We start from the raw sequence: 14708 nt of genomic DNA, 5'->3' as shown, positions 1-14708 counted from the left end.
TCGGTTATTGGATTACAACTTTGGAACATAATATTTCATATTGGACATTGCTTTTTTGGACTAATTTTGACCTTTCCTGAAAGGTCTGCTTCTGAACTAACTTTTACATTTATTTTTATTAATCTTATATATTTCCTTAATAAAGATATTAGATAGAATCTGGCCTCTGCGTATGGTTATTGGTGCTCTGTAGCCTGGGTCGTGACAGTTTGACTCCGCCACCCTAAGCACCAATTAACCTCGGCCAGAATGTCTACCGGAACCGTACCTGGGCCGAGCGGCCAGCCGATTACCTACACCAGGGGTCCCCAAACTAAGGCCCGGGGGCCGGATGCGGCCCTCCGAGTTCATTTACCTGGCCCCCGCCCTCAGTTTTATAATATAATATATTCTATATACATATAATATTGATAATAATATTATAATGTAATACAATACAATAATAATACCATATAATAATATTAATTATGTATTCTATATTACATATAATATTACTAATAATATTACAGTATAGTGGTATAGTTCAATATAGTAATATATAATGCTAATATTGTGCTATGCTAATAATATAATATATTGTATGTACATATAATTTGTAAGCCACTCTGAGTCCCCTTTGGGGTGAGAAGGGTGTGATACAAATGTAGTAAATAAATGCAGTAAATAATAAATAAATAAATAAACAAATAAATTTTAGACTTGGGCTCACCCAAAGTCTGAAATAACTTGAAGGCACACAACAACAACAACAACAACAACAACAACAACAACAACCCTAATTAACTTGACTATCTCATTGGCCAGAAGCAGGACCACACTTCCCATTGAAATCCTGATAAATGTATGTTGGTTAAAATTGTTTTTATTTTTAAATATTGTATTGTTCTTTCATTGTTCTTGTTGTTGTTGTTTTTGCACTACAAATAAGACATATGCAGTGTGCATCTGAATTTGTTTGTATTTTTTTCAAATGATAATCCGGCCCCTCAACAGTCTGAAGGAATGTGGACCGGCCCTCGGCTTAAAAAGTTTGAGGACCCCTGACCTACACCATCGACAAGGATGAGGTGGATCGAATCCGTGATAAGCTCAATGCCCAGGATGGAGAAATAAAAGGTTTGAAGGAACGCGGAATCCGTCTACCGGCCATGGCGTTGCCAACCAAGTTTACTGGAGAAGCTTCTAAGGTTCATGTTTTCCGTCGCCAATGCCAAGCTTATCTAGAGGCCCGTGCTGCCGAATTTCCCCAAGAAGACATCAAGGTGGCATGGGTTTACAGTCTTCTAGACGGGCCAGCGGCCAACTGGGCGACGGCACTGTTCGACCAAGCCTCTCCACACCTAAGATCCGCGCAACGCTTCTTGGACCACCTTAAAGAGACTTGGGGAATCGAGGACAATTTGGAGGCAGCCGGTCACAAACTCCGTCGCCTCTTCCAAGGAGACAGACCTATGTCTCAGTACATAGCCGAGTTCCGAGTGCTGGCCCACAACACCGGCTGGAATGATGTAGCCCTCAGAGGACAATTCCGGGAGGGTCTCAACATCGAAATGCTGGAGGAAATCTCCAAGGTGGATCCTCCCCAGACCCTCGAAGCACTCATTGATCAATGTTTACGGGCTGAAGTCATGATTGCCAACAGGAAACAGTGGGTTCGAGGCCAGAGCGGTAGAGCTGGGGCAAAACCCCCCGCTCCCGCCAGCGTTCAGCCACGTCCAGTGTGGAGACCCCCACCACCAACCCCATACCCCAGAGGAAGCGAGGAGGTGCCGATGCAGTTGGGCAACGTGCGTCCCAGATTAGATGCCGCCGAGAAGGCCCGTCGTCAACGCTTAAACCTCTGTTGGTACTGCGGGAACGGGGGCCACTTCGCCAGAGAGTGCCCAGCCAAAGGGAAGCCCGCCGCCCGTCTTGCGGCGCCGTCCTCCACGGAGACGAAGGCGTCTGAGCCGGCTGGCACACAGCCGGCGGGGGAAGCCAACGACCGGGCGTAGAGAGGCTCGCCAACCCGGTCAAAAAACCCGTTCAAGAGCCGCCAACCGGGGTCCTGTTCCTTCTCGTGGTCACCTTATGGTCAGCAAAAAGGGGACCCGTCATGATCCACGCCATGATAGACTCCGGAGCCACCAACAATTTCATTGATAGAGAGTATGCCGACTCTCTGGGATTACAATATCATGATTTCAAGAATGCCCGTGTGGTGCAAGCCATAGACGGCCGCCCCCTCAAGACGGGCCCCGTAAGTCAGTGGTCGGAACCCACCAGGATGTGGATAAGGGAACATATGGAAGAGATTTCCTTCTTTGTTACCGAGGTTCCCCATTTCCCTGTGATTTTGGGAATTCCATGGCTGACTCTCCACGACCCAAGCATCTCCTGGTCCAACAGAGAACTGCAGTTTGCTTCACAGTACTGCCAAAACCATTGCCTTGTAGCCAAGGTCTGCCATGCCACAGACACCGAGCCCATCATCACCCTGCCCAAGAAGTACTCCGAGTATTGGGATGTATTCAATGAAAAAGAAGCCGAGAAATTACCCCCACATAGACCTTATGACTGTGCCATTGACCTGGTGGAGGGGGCCCCGATCCCGCGAGGGCACCTATACTCCCTGACTGAACCAGAGCAAGAAGCTCTCAGGGAATTCATAGAGACAAATCTTCGTAAGGGATTCATTAGACCCTCTCAATCCCCAGCCGCCTCCCCAGTGATGTTTGTGAAGAAGAAGTCAGGGGAACTACGCTTGGTGGTGGACTACAGAGCATTGAACAATATCACCAAGCGGAACAGCTATCCCCTGCCCTTAATCTCGGATCTACTGGATCGGCTTCGAGGAGCCAAGGTTTACACCAAGCTGGATCTTCGGGGGGCTTACAACTTAGTTCGCATCAGAGAAGGGGACGAGTGGAAGACCGCCTTCCAGACCAAATTCGGATTATTCGAGTCCCGAGTTATGAATTATGGATTATGCGGAGCTCCCGCAACGTTCCAGCATTTTGTCAATGACATTTTTCAGGACTATCTAGATAGGTTCTTGATAATCTACCTGGACGATTTTTTGGTGTTTTCTAGATCACAATCAGAACATGAGAACCACGTCAAAATGGTGTTACAACGATTGCGGGATCATGGACTTTATGCCAAGTTGGAAAAATGCGCTTTTGATCTACAAGAGGTAGATTTCCTTGGTTACCGTATCTCGCCTCTAGGGCTCTCCATGGATCCAGCCAAGGTTTCAGAAGTATTGGAATGGCGGGCGCCAACTAACAAGAAAGAGGTGCAGCGTTTCTTGGGGTTCGCGAACTATTACCGCAAGTTCATTCCAGATTTTGCCCGCTGGTCTGACCCAATCACTAGCTGCATCCGTGGAAAACAGCCCTTCCGCTGGACTGATCAAGCAGAGAAAGGGTTCCAGCAACTAAAGAAATTATTCACGTCCCAGCCAATTCTACAGCACCCAGATCCTGGAACCCCTTTTGTTCTGCAAGCGGACGCCTCTGATGTGGCAATTGGGGCTGTACTCTTACAACCGGTGGGAGACCACCTTCATCCCTGTGCCTTTTACTCCCGTCAACTAACCACACCAGAGAGAAATTACACCATTTGGGAAAAGGAACTACTGGCCATAAAGGCAGCCTTTGAAACTTGGAGACATTGGCTAGAAGGGGCCAAATTTCCCATTGAAGTCCACACTGATCATCGAAATCTAGAACATCTGAGAACTGCCCGCAAACTAAATCAGAGGCAGCAACGTTGGGCTTTGTTCTTTGAACGTTTTAACTTCCAGATTCATTATGTGACCCCAGCCCAAACCAAGCAAGCAGACGCCCTGTCACGTAAACCGGAATACGCTGCAGGACGCAAGGAGACCTTTGAATCCCAATTACTACAACCCGAGAACTTTGCCACGCTCACAGTGGGGAACACCAAATCCACTCCCATTGGTTCAACTTCCTCTACTCCAGGACCCATCTGTGCTCAAGAAATCAGGGCTAGTCAGCAAGCAGATGCCTGGGCGCAGGACCAACTTCGTCAAGGTCTGCATTTTCCCTTTTCGCTTAAAGATGGACTGCTATGCTATAGAAATCATGTTTATATCCCACCCGGACCGGGCAGGGAGAAAGCGCTTCGTCTGTGTCATGACTGCAAACCAGCAGGGCATTTCGGACTATTTAAAACCATGCATCTGATCCTAAGGGATTTTTGGTGGCCCAAGATCCGCAAAGATGTGGAAAAATATGTCAACACCTGCCCAGTATGCCAGCGCTCCAAGATAAGAAGGGAGAAGCCCTCAGGGCTTCTGCATCCCCTTCCTACCCCATCTCGGCCATGGGAAATAATTTCTGCGGATTTCATCACTGACCTACCACCTTCCTGTGGATTCACCACGATCCTAGTGGTGGTGGACCTTTTCACCAAGTTAGCCCATTTCATTCCCTGTGAAGGTCTTCCCACGGCCAAAGAGACTGCAGATCTATTCCTTCAACATGTTTTCAGACTACATGGATTGCCCAAGAGTTTAGTCACAGACCGTGGATCTCAATTCACCTCTCGTTTTTGGAAGGCACTACAAAAACTATTGGGCATAGACTCTCGCTTATCTTCAGCTCATCATCCCCAAACAGATGGGCAAACGGAGCGCACCAATGCCACTTTGGAGCAGTATCTTCGCTGTTATGTAAACTACCAACAGGACAATTGGGCTTCTCTGTTACCACTGTCAGAGTTTGCCTATAACAATGGAGTTCAAGCTTCTACAAAAGAAACGCCGTTCTTTGCAAACTACGGCTTCCATCCACGTTTCTTTCCCCCTGTCATTGAAACTTCAGAAGTTCCCGCAGCAGAGGATTGGCTGCAGGAACTCACAGCGGTACAACAACTTTTGCTCCAGCAACTAGACCAAGCCAAGGAGGACTATAAACGCCACGCTGACAAACATCGCCAGCCGGGCCCCGAAATCAAGGTAGGAGATCGGGTTTTTCTGTCCACTCGCTTTCTGCCCTCCCACCGCCCTTGCCGGAAGTTAGATGCCCGTTTCATTGGCCCCTATCCAGTGGTGGCGCAATTAAACCCCGTGACTTTCAAACTCCAACTTCCGCGTTCAATGCGCATCCACCCAGTGTTTCACCGTTCCCTGCTCCTTCCGGCGGATGGTGTGCGTCCTGATACAGACCAACCGGCCCCCCCTCCTGTTTTGATGAATGGGGAGGAGGAGTTCGAGGTTGAGGACATTTTGGATTCTCGCTTTCACCGCCGCCGCCTACAATATCTCATTGACTGGGTGGGTTTTGGCCCTGAGGAACGCTCTTGGGAAGACGCCTCCACAGTCCATGCTCCTGATCTAACCCGTCGCTTTCATCAGACCTATCCCGCCAAGCCGCGACCTCGCGCCTCGGGGAGAGGGCCCCAGTTTGGGAGGGGCCTTGAGGAGGGGGATAGTGTGATGACCCATGGGCCTTGTAGTCCTGCTCAGGACATTGTAATCCCTGATTAAGAAGAAAACTTGGGTTTTTTACCTTCCCAGTCAGAACTGGAATCTTCTCAGCCAGATCTTTCCCAGGCAGATCTGGGAACCTTGCACCTGCAAGAAAGTTGTGTCCCAGAAGTATGTCAAACAAACCCAGAGCCCACATCTCCCGTGTTCTTGCGCCGTGAGTTTTGTAAACAACAGAGGGGTTTGGAAGCAGCTTCGCGCAGGAGTGCTAGAATTGCAGCTAAGAATGTAGCCAATTAAGACTGCTTTCCGTGAGAATCTTTAGGGAGTCAAACATCTGGTCCCAGAGTTTAGCTTTCGTTTCTGGTTCCCAGAGAACTGCTTGGCGAGAAAGTTAGACTCTATATAGGTGTTTTACCCGCGTAGTAACTTCGCGGAGTCAATTCGTCAGCCTCCGGAGCGAGTTGTGTCTGGACAGCGCGCTCCGTTTCAAGCCTCGTTCCTGCTCAAGCCTTGCCCTGCTTTCCAGCCTTCGCTCCAGTTTCCAGCCTTTGTTTACCTACGGACCTTGCTTGTTTTCCAGGACTATACCTTGCCTTGTATCACGGATTTTACCAAGTTATTCCACGGACCTTGTTCTTGTTCCTTGTTACCTTGTTCCACATTTTAAGCCTTGCTTCAAGTATCAAGTTATTTCCTAGCCTTGCTCAAGTTTATGGACTAAAGGACCTTGTCATCTCCCCTCACTTTGCCTGGCAAAGTGAGTGTTTCGGTTATTGGATTACAACTTTGGAACATAATATTTCATATTGGACATTGCTTTTTTGGACTAATTTTGACCTTTCCTGAAAGGTCTGCTTCTGAACTAACTTTTACATTTATTTTTATTAATCTTATATATTTCCTTAATAAAGATATTAGATAGAATCTGGCCTCTGCGTATGGTTATTGGTGCTCTGTAGCCTGGGTCGTGACAGTTATACCCAGAATAAATCTTTAAAAATAACATTAAAAGGGTTGTTTTTTTTTTTAAAAAAATGATTTTAGATTGGACTGTGCTACAATCCTAACCACTGGAACCTGCAGCAAAATGTTACACTGTATAACACCCTCCACCACCACCCAAAAACAGCATGGTGTAGTGGTGTACACTGTGTAATCAACCACAACTGTGGCCCCACTTGGCCATAGAAACCCAGTCAAGTCACACTCTCTCAGTTCAAAGGGCGCCAAAACCAAACTACACCTTAAACAAATCATACTAAGAAATTCCCATGAGAGGTTTACCTTAAGGGTCACTATAAATCAAATACTTGAAAGCATATAATAAAAATGTCACCTCCCTCCCTTGCTCCAAGTGGCAGGGCTCAAACCAGCATGACACAGAAATCCTACTATGATAATATTCTGGCCTCTTATGAAAAGAGAAAAAAAGAAATGTTATCTACGGTACTTCCATTCAGCCCCTGAAACTTCTACTGTGTATCACAGTACTAGAGTGTTCAGGGCTGAGGCTAGCTGCCAGCTCAGAACATTTTATAAATATCCAGGTCTGGCAACAGAAGGGTATTTTTTCTTGACTCCTTCCTCCTGAAATGTGCCCTCAAGCCATAAGGAGCAAAGATTTCCAAATCGCATGGCACATATCCTCTCTACACCTATCCCCCTTCTCTGTTTTCAGATTTTTCATAATAAGCTGTCTCCACTCCACCACACTCCTGCTTTAAATTCCTCCTCATCCCTTCCCCCTTCTCTGTTTCTCAGCAGACTTCCTAATATTCCAGGTCTCATCTGTTCTCAGACATAAAATGACATACACAAACTGTCAGTCAAATGTCTAACTCCTTAAAGGCTTTTTTCTCAATCACATAACAGAGAAGAAATATGCTAAAAGAAAGTAATGGAGAAATGCAGAATTTGAGCATAGCTGTGACTGGGCAGCACACATGAACTAAGCAAACAAAAGAGTAGGAATTTCTGTCTTTGAATGTTAGAATGCACTCCAAAGTTCTTTTTCCACAAATGAAGTACCGATTATATCTTTTAAACAGTAAAATGCCCTATGTCCTACTTTGAGTAAGGTCTTCCTAGAGCAACCCCTCAGTTTGGTCAGGATCCTGCATCAGAAAACATATTGTAAAGTTCCACCAGAACAGCAATATATCTCCACTCCCACACACTCACAATCGTTTAGTTGTCAGTGTAGTCTGGAAGACGGCTCAGAAAAGCCTGATTGACAGATTCAAGTTATAGAATCATAGAATCCTAGAATTGAAAGAGACCTCACAGGTCATCCAGTCCAACCCCCTGCCAAAATGCAGGAAAATCGCATTCAAAGCACCCCCGACAGATGGTCATCCAGCCTCTGCTTAAAAGTCTCCATAGAAGGAGCCTCTACACACTCCGGGGTAGAGTTCCACTGCCGAACAGCTTTCACAGTCAGGAAATTCTTCCTAATGTTCAGGTGAAATCTCCTTTCCTGTAGTTTAAAGCCATTGTTCTGCGTCCTAGTTTCCAGGGCAGCAGAAAACAAGCTTGTTCCCTCCTCCCTATGATTTCCCCTCACATATTTATGTATGGCTATCATGTCTCCTCTCAGCCTTCTCTTCTGCAGGCTAAACATGCCCAACTGTTTAAGCCGCTTCTCATAGGGCTTGTTCACCAGACCCTTAATCATTTTAGTCACATTCCTCTGGACACTTTCCAGCTTGTCAACATCTCCCTTCAATTGCAGTGCCCAGAATTGGACACAGTATTCCAGGTGTGGTCTGACCAAGGCAGAATAGAGGGGTAGCATGACTTCCCTGGATCTAGACACTATACTCCTATTAATGCAGGCCAAAATCTCATTGGGTTTTTTTGCTGCCGCATCTTTGCATTTCATTTTTTCTGCCTAAGTGGAGTATCTTGCGTTTATCCCTGTTGAACTTCATTTTGTTAGTTTCAGCCCATCTCTATAATATGTTAGGATCATTTTGAATTCTGTTCTGTCTTCTGGAGCTATCCCTCCCAATTTAGTGTCATCTGCAAACTTGATGATCATGCCTCCTAACCCTTCATCTAAGTCATTAATAAAGATGTTGAACATAACCGGACTGCAAGTCAGATGCAGTATGATGCCACCATCTTCGAGGACCTCTTGAACATCCCAGGAGATCGGTATTGCCTTCACTATTTCAGTGCCCAGCTATAGTATACAGACATTTAGCCAGAAACCTGTTATTTACACCTGCTTTCCAACAGACAATTATTAATTTCGTGTCAAAAGCATTGCATAACAAATACATTTTAAAATGACAGGGGGGGAAAAGGAAATCACAAGCAACTAAATAGTTTTAGACCAAAAACGGGCAATAGCAACCGCATTGTCCGTAGCTTTAAACAACTCCTCCTCCGTGCATGAGGCAGGACATTGTGGGCAAGCATACATATGCGGAGTTGTTTGTTCTGCTCCACAGTCACACAAGGTGGAGGATTCCCCAACAGACAATAATGATGATGATGATGATGATGATGATGATGATGATGATGATGATGATAGCAGCAGCCGCCCACTTTTTCTCTCCAAAAGGAGACTCAACCTAAGTGAGGTTTGTCCATTGCACAAAGAAGGTAGAAAATTCTGACCTCCGCAGTGACAAATTGGACTTGTGCTTGCATAAGCTAGGATGCCAGCCTTTATGCTGAAATGTTTTTGCTAGTACAGTTGGTAAACTGTGAAGTGAGAATAATAGTCATTCACCCATAGAAAATGACATACAATTACCTAGAAACCCTATTTAAATCAGAGCTGCTCAACTAGTTCACTGATTTAAGCATGCATATTTGTTGCATTTCACAGGAATGCGGTAAGAAAAACCAATATAAATATAACATGACTGCTGTGATCTTCACTATATGTTGAGAAAAGTTAACAGGTACAATATTCAGCATGCCAGGAAATGGCTACCAGTTAAGTAACTAATTGTCACACAGAGAAGGTGTGATAATGCAAAAAAGTAAGCAAAAAATTATTTTGGTCACTTTTAGAAAACACAAAATAATTTCTTCTTGCTCATTACAAAAGGCATATATAAGACTACAACCATAAACGATAACACTCTCTAGCATCAACTGAGTAAAGCTGGACTTCCTTCTGTATAGACATGAACAGGTCACATTGGAAAGTTAAAAGAAACAACAACAAAATGGACTTTTTTCTACTCTGCCTTTAAGGAGCTGTCATGAAAAAACATAACATGATGGCATCACACTGTGCATTGCTCCACAATACTAATGCTTGGAAATAGGCATGGGAGAAGGAAAATGTAACATGATTTTTCCACAAGTGTGTAATATTGTGGAAAACAGGGGAGACTTGATATAGGGTTTGTGTTTTCAGCAGTATTTCTACATTTGTGATAATATTTTGCTCTGTTCTAAGTCTACAACAAACTTAATTTCAGTATTCCACCTCTCCCTTAATGCTGCTGCTCATGAGCTTCAAATAACACATACTGCTTCTGAAACTGAAAAGAGAAGAATATTTTGCAAAAATGAATTCTTAGCCTTTTCAAAAAACTAATTAATGCCTAGGTTAACTCAATATCAATCTAGACTAATCTCCGGTATTAGCAGACTACCTATCTGATTAAATAAACTACATTAGCAGGAAATCTGAACAAATCTCATTCCCTGTGATGCTCTGAACCAAACAATTCACACCTAATTAAGAATATGTCAAAAACACAAGAGATGGTTGTGCCGTGTTCCTGTTAGCACACCACTATTACCTGGTGCATTTATGAAGACATTCACTCCATCCTACAAATATTCTGTTGAAATACATCAAGTGATCATTCATTCCACAAGCCGACCAATTTAACTAACTTCATAAATTTTAATGGAACTAAAAAAAGTGCTAGTAGAACCCAGAACTTTATAAATTTCACAACCCCTATCTGTGAATGAAACTTTAACATAATTACTGAAGTAAAATTAGTAAATGAATATTCCGTTTTTCAGTTAGATATAAAGGTTTCTGACTGTTATCAAAAGTTCAGGTTCCCCCAAATTTAAGTGTGAAGTGATTCAAGAACCTTTTTACCAACATTCATTCAACAGGTAGCTTTGTTTGTCACACCCAATCAAAAATAAGGCCTGGAATTGGGAACACATGATATATGGTCCCACTGGTATCTAACACATATGCAGGTTCCAATATATGTACAATGTCTACATTCAGTTCAAATCCAGAAACAGAATTGTGCGTGCAATGTCATTGCACATTTAGATGGGTATTCTCAGCCAATATGTACATTTCCACCTCTGCTGATATTGCTGGCTGTGTATTCCACTGCAGAATGCATTCCATGCAGAGGTAACCTAGCACAATGTACAACTCTGCATGGAGAGATTTATGCTATGCAATCTTATTGTAACATCTTGGTAATGGACTGGAAGACAAACAAATTGCTACAGAAATCTGAAAACCCAGTCTCTTTAAAAGCCCTCCCTCCCAGAGAATTCAAATTATATGCCAAATTATTAATACACTTGCAAACTAGTCAATATGATTATCTGGCACATATCCAGTTTGCCACACTTTGTCTACAACAGTATGATAACAGTAACATTCTGAAAAAAGTCACTTTCGTCTTTGGAAACTAGGGGCATGAAATTAATCCAAAGCATTTAAGGTAGTTCCGAATAATGTACACAACATTGAAGCTATGTTGCTCATCAGAAAACTGCTAAAATTAGTTCATCTATATATATAATAAAAGTGAATGTTTGTATGTTTGTGTCAGCGTTTTGATTGGTCGGGCGGTGTATGTGCTCGCGTTTTGATTGGCCTGGCGGAATATGGATCAGCTTTCTGATTGGCTGGCCGGAATATTGGCCAGCTTTCTGATTGGCCTCCACTTTCACAGGCCAATGGGACCGCTGAGGCAAAAACTACTACCAACTGGCTTCGTTCGGCCTACTTATCTCCTCAGAACGAAGCTAGCTCTGGGAGAGTTAACAGCCTCGGCCTACACTTTGGTAATCCAAAACACCACTGGGACCACCAGGAAGGCCGGAGCTGGACCAAACCTGACACACATAACCCCTACGACCCATGAACCCACTGACAACGGATCTGGACCACATAGACCCAACATGCCCAACTATCAGACTGATAATAAAAAACTTTGGTTCTAAGAATTACAGTTCACTCACACATTCACAGCATTCTGAATCCAACTAATGATGGAAAATAATTATGTTTTAATGCTTCCTTTTCAACAATGTTTGTGGGTATGTTTATGAAAACTCTACCCGCTCACCTCACCTCCTTCAGCGCTTCTACTGACAGGCTGCTAGGCCCGGCTAGGCCCAAAGGAGGGGGCCATCTTCACCCCTTAATACTGTTCCAATGAAGACAGGTTTTCCCTGGCTCATTGGGACATAGTATTATTCACAGCACACTAAAGAGAAAATAATGACTTATCTTTTAAATCTTTCCTTTTAAGGATGGTTTACTCCCCCCCCCCCCCCCCCAGTTTTTACTGAGGCAAAAAACTACCACAGAGCAGGCTTTGGCCTACACACTCTAACAGGCCTGACACATACAGTCCCCATGGCCTACTATACACCCGGGCACTGTTTGGGGTGGGATGGACCATGGATGATGGACTTGCATATGGGAGTTGTAGTTCACCTGCCCCACTGAACCCTGCTATTATGTTTTATTTATATGGTGGATGTTAGCACGTGGCTTAATGACCTTGCAAGCCACTTTGGGTCCATTGCAGAAAGGCGGGGGAGAAATATCAGAAATAAATAAATAAATAAATAAATGTCTCAATTGTATGTATGGTTGGAATGACCTTCTGTCGGGAGGGCTTGAATGGACTCTTCCTTTGTGGCAGATGGGGCTGGACTGGATGACCTTCAAAGACCCCTTTCAAATTTAGGACTCTATCTATCTCCCAATCGCATTTATGACTGGGTGGCCATCTGTCGGGAGGGCTTGGATGGTGTCTTCCTTTACAGCAGAAGGGGCTGGACTGGATGACCTTCAAAGACCCCTTTCAAATCTAGGACTCTCTCTATCTCCCAATCGCATTTATGACTGGATGGCCATCTGTCGGGAGGGCTTGGATGGTGTCTTCCTCTATGGCAGAAGGGGGTTCAACTAGATGGCCTTTGGGCACCCCTTCTAACTCTAGGATTCTATGGAAGCCTTTAAACCAGGCACGGGCCAACTTGGGCCCTCCAGGTGTTTTGGACTCCAACTCCCACAATTCCAGACAGCCTACCCCATGATGCGCTTTATGTCCTGGTGCCGTTTGCGGGATGATGGACCATGGGTGATGGGATATGTAGTACTTTCAATCGCTACGATTCCCACAGACCACTGCGATGCCCATCAGTGATGGAACTGGACCAAACTTGGCACACAGATGGGACATGCATTGCTACGATTCCCACAGACCAAACTTGGCACACAGATGGGACATGCAGTACCTTCACTCGCTTCTTGAGACCACAGCAACTGCTACATATGACAGAACTGAACCAAGTCTGGTATATATATCCCAAATGACACACTTTATATGTTGCAGCAGTTTGAGGGAGGATGGACCAGGGACGATGGGATTTGCAGTACCTTCATCCAATTCACCTGCCACAGGCCACTGTGATTCCCATGAATGGCAAAACTGTACCAAACTTGATACAAAGGTGCAATGTGGCCCCCTTTACGTCCTGATCTGGTTTGATGCAGGATGGACCTTGGATGATGGGATTTGCAGTACCCTTATCCGATTCACCTCCCACGGACCACTGTGATACCCATGAAAGACGAAACTGTACCTTACTTGGCAACAGGTGCAATGTCACACAATTTATGTCCTGGTGTGGTTTGGTGTGGCAATGTGGCCCACTTTACGTCCTCCTATCATTTGAGGGAACAACAGACCATGGATGATGGGATTGACAGTATCTTCACTCACTTCCCCAGACCACTGCGACCCCCACCAATGTCTGATCAAGACCAAACTTGACACATCGAGTCCCCATGACCTGCTTTACATCCCGGAGCTGTTTGGAGGGGGATCGACCATGGACTTGCATATGGGAGTTGTAGTTCACCCATACCAACTAAAGCCAACTGACACTGGATCGAGACTAAACTTGGAACAAAGGCAAACAATTCCGTTCTCAAATAACCCGGGCACCGCCGGGCCCCCAAGCTAGTACTGAATAAAACAATTAAGACTCAAGTCATTTGCTCATATTACAGATAAATATCACAATACTGAGAAAGTGAAGACATACAACACAAACATACTTGATCTTGCAGTAGAAATCAGGCCAAAACAACATGTTTCAAAGATCAGGTGTCCCAAAGGCTGAAAACTTTGAGAAATATGCAATTTTCAACCATGGAAGGGAGGTGCATGCTATTCTTGTTATTGTTGTTCTTATGTGTCGTCAAGTTGCTTCCTACACTGACATATGGCAACCCTAAGGTAAAGCTATCACAGGGTTTTGACAGAATTTGTACAGAAGTGCTTTGGCCCTGCTTTCCCCGAGTCTGAGAGTGTGACTTGCGCAAGATCACCAAGTGAGTTTTCATGACTGAGTGAGGGATTTGAACCCTGATCTCCAGCAACTTAGTTCAACAGTCAAGCTACTACGCAACACTGGCTCTCAAGTCGTTCCCACATCCACCGTTTTTCACTAGCAGCTGCTTTTCACTCAGTTATCATTCAGTTTATATTGCACTTGTCACAGGGAAGCAGATAACAGATGAGTTCAGAGTTATTCCTACCTGCCACTTCTATCTTGCAATTACATCTTCACCACACAATTTTTCAGCTTTTTGACAGAGAAAACTTCTGAACTGAGATCTCCCTAGAATATTCAGTCAGGTATGAAGGTAACTCCTGCAAAACCTCTTTCTCTCTCAACACACATGGAATACAGACCCAAAAATTAAGTTTCCATCAGGAAAATTCATACTAGTTTTGATAGTCAAAAGATGTTTTTGATGAACTAATGTGAATCCAGAGCTCCTAGGAGTACATGTTATTCTCAAAAGACCCTCCTCCCTGCCAACTGCCTTAGCTTTGGCAGGAAAGAGAAGATGGCAGACAGAGATCCATCATACCTAGATCCAGGGGCAGATCAAGGGCTCCCTCTCCATTCCAACTGTCACTGCACTGGCCTCAAAGGGAGAGAAGAGACTGTATATTCTGGACCTTATGCCCTACCACACGACCATCCCCTTTTATTTACAGCATTT

At 44.6% G+C, this 14708-nt stretch overlaps 1 protein-coding gene across 9 annotated transcripts in view; it reads right to left on the bottom strand.

The window, feature by feature from the left end:
- The window catches only part of pcgf3 (polycomb group ring finger 3), a 91562-nt gene that overhangs the window by 59576 nt on the left and 17278 nt on the right, over positions 1 to 14708 (bottom strand). The window contains exon 1 of one of the 9 annotated variants that reach the window (XM_062971556.1): positions 13279 to 13355. The exons of the other annotated variants lie outside the window; for them this stretch is intronic. The gene's annotated coding sequence lies outside the window, so the exon portion shown is untranslated. Of the gene's footprint in view, positions 1 to 13278; positions 13356 to 14708 lie in introns of those variants that run through there. 9 annotated transcript variants of the gene reach the window in all.

This window comes from Anolis carolinensis, chromosome 2 (assembly GCF_035594765.1).
Source record: "Anolis carolinensis isolate JA03-04 chromosome 2, rAnoCar3.1.pri, whole genome shotgun sequence".
Taxonomy (NCBI): domain Eukaryota; kingdom Metazoa; phylum Chordata; class Lepidosauria; order Squamata; family Dactyloidae; genus Anolis; species Anolis carolinensis.
The sequence above is the reverse complement of the archived record's forward strand: the minus strand, read 5'-3'. Positions and strand labels throughout refer to the sequence as shown.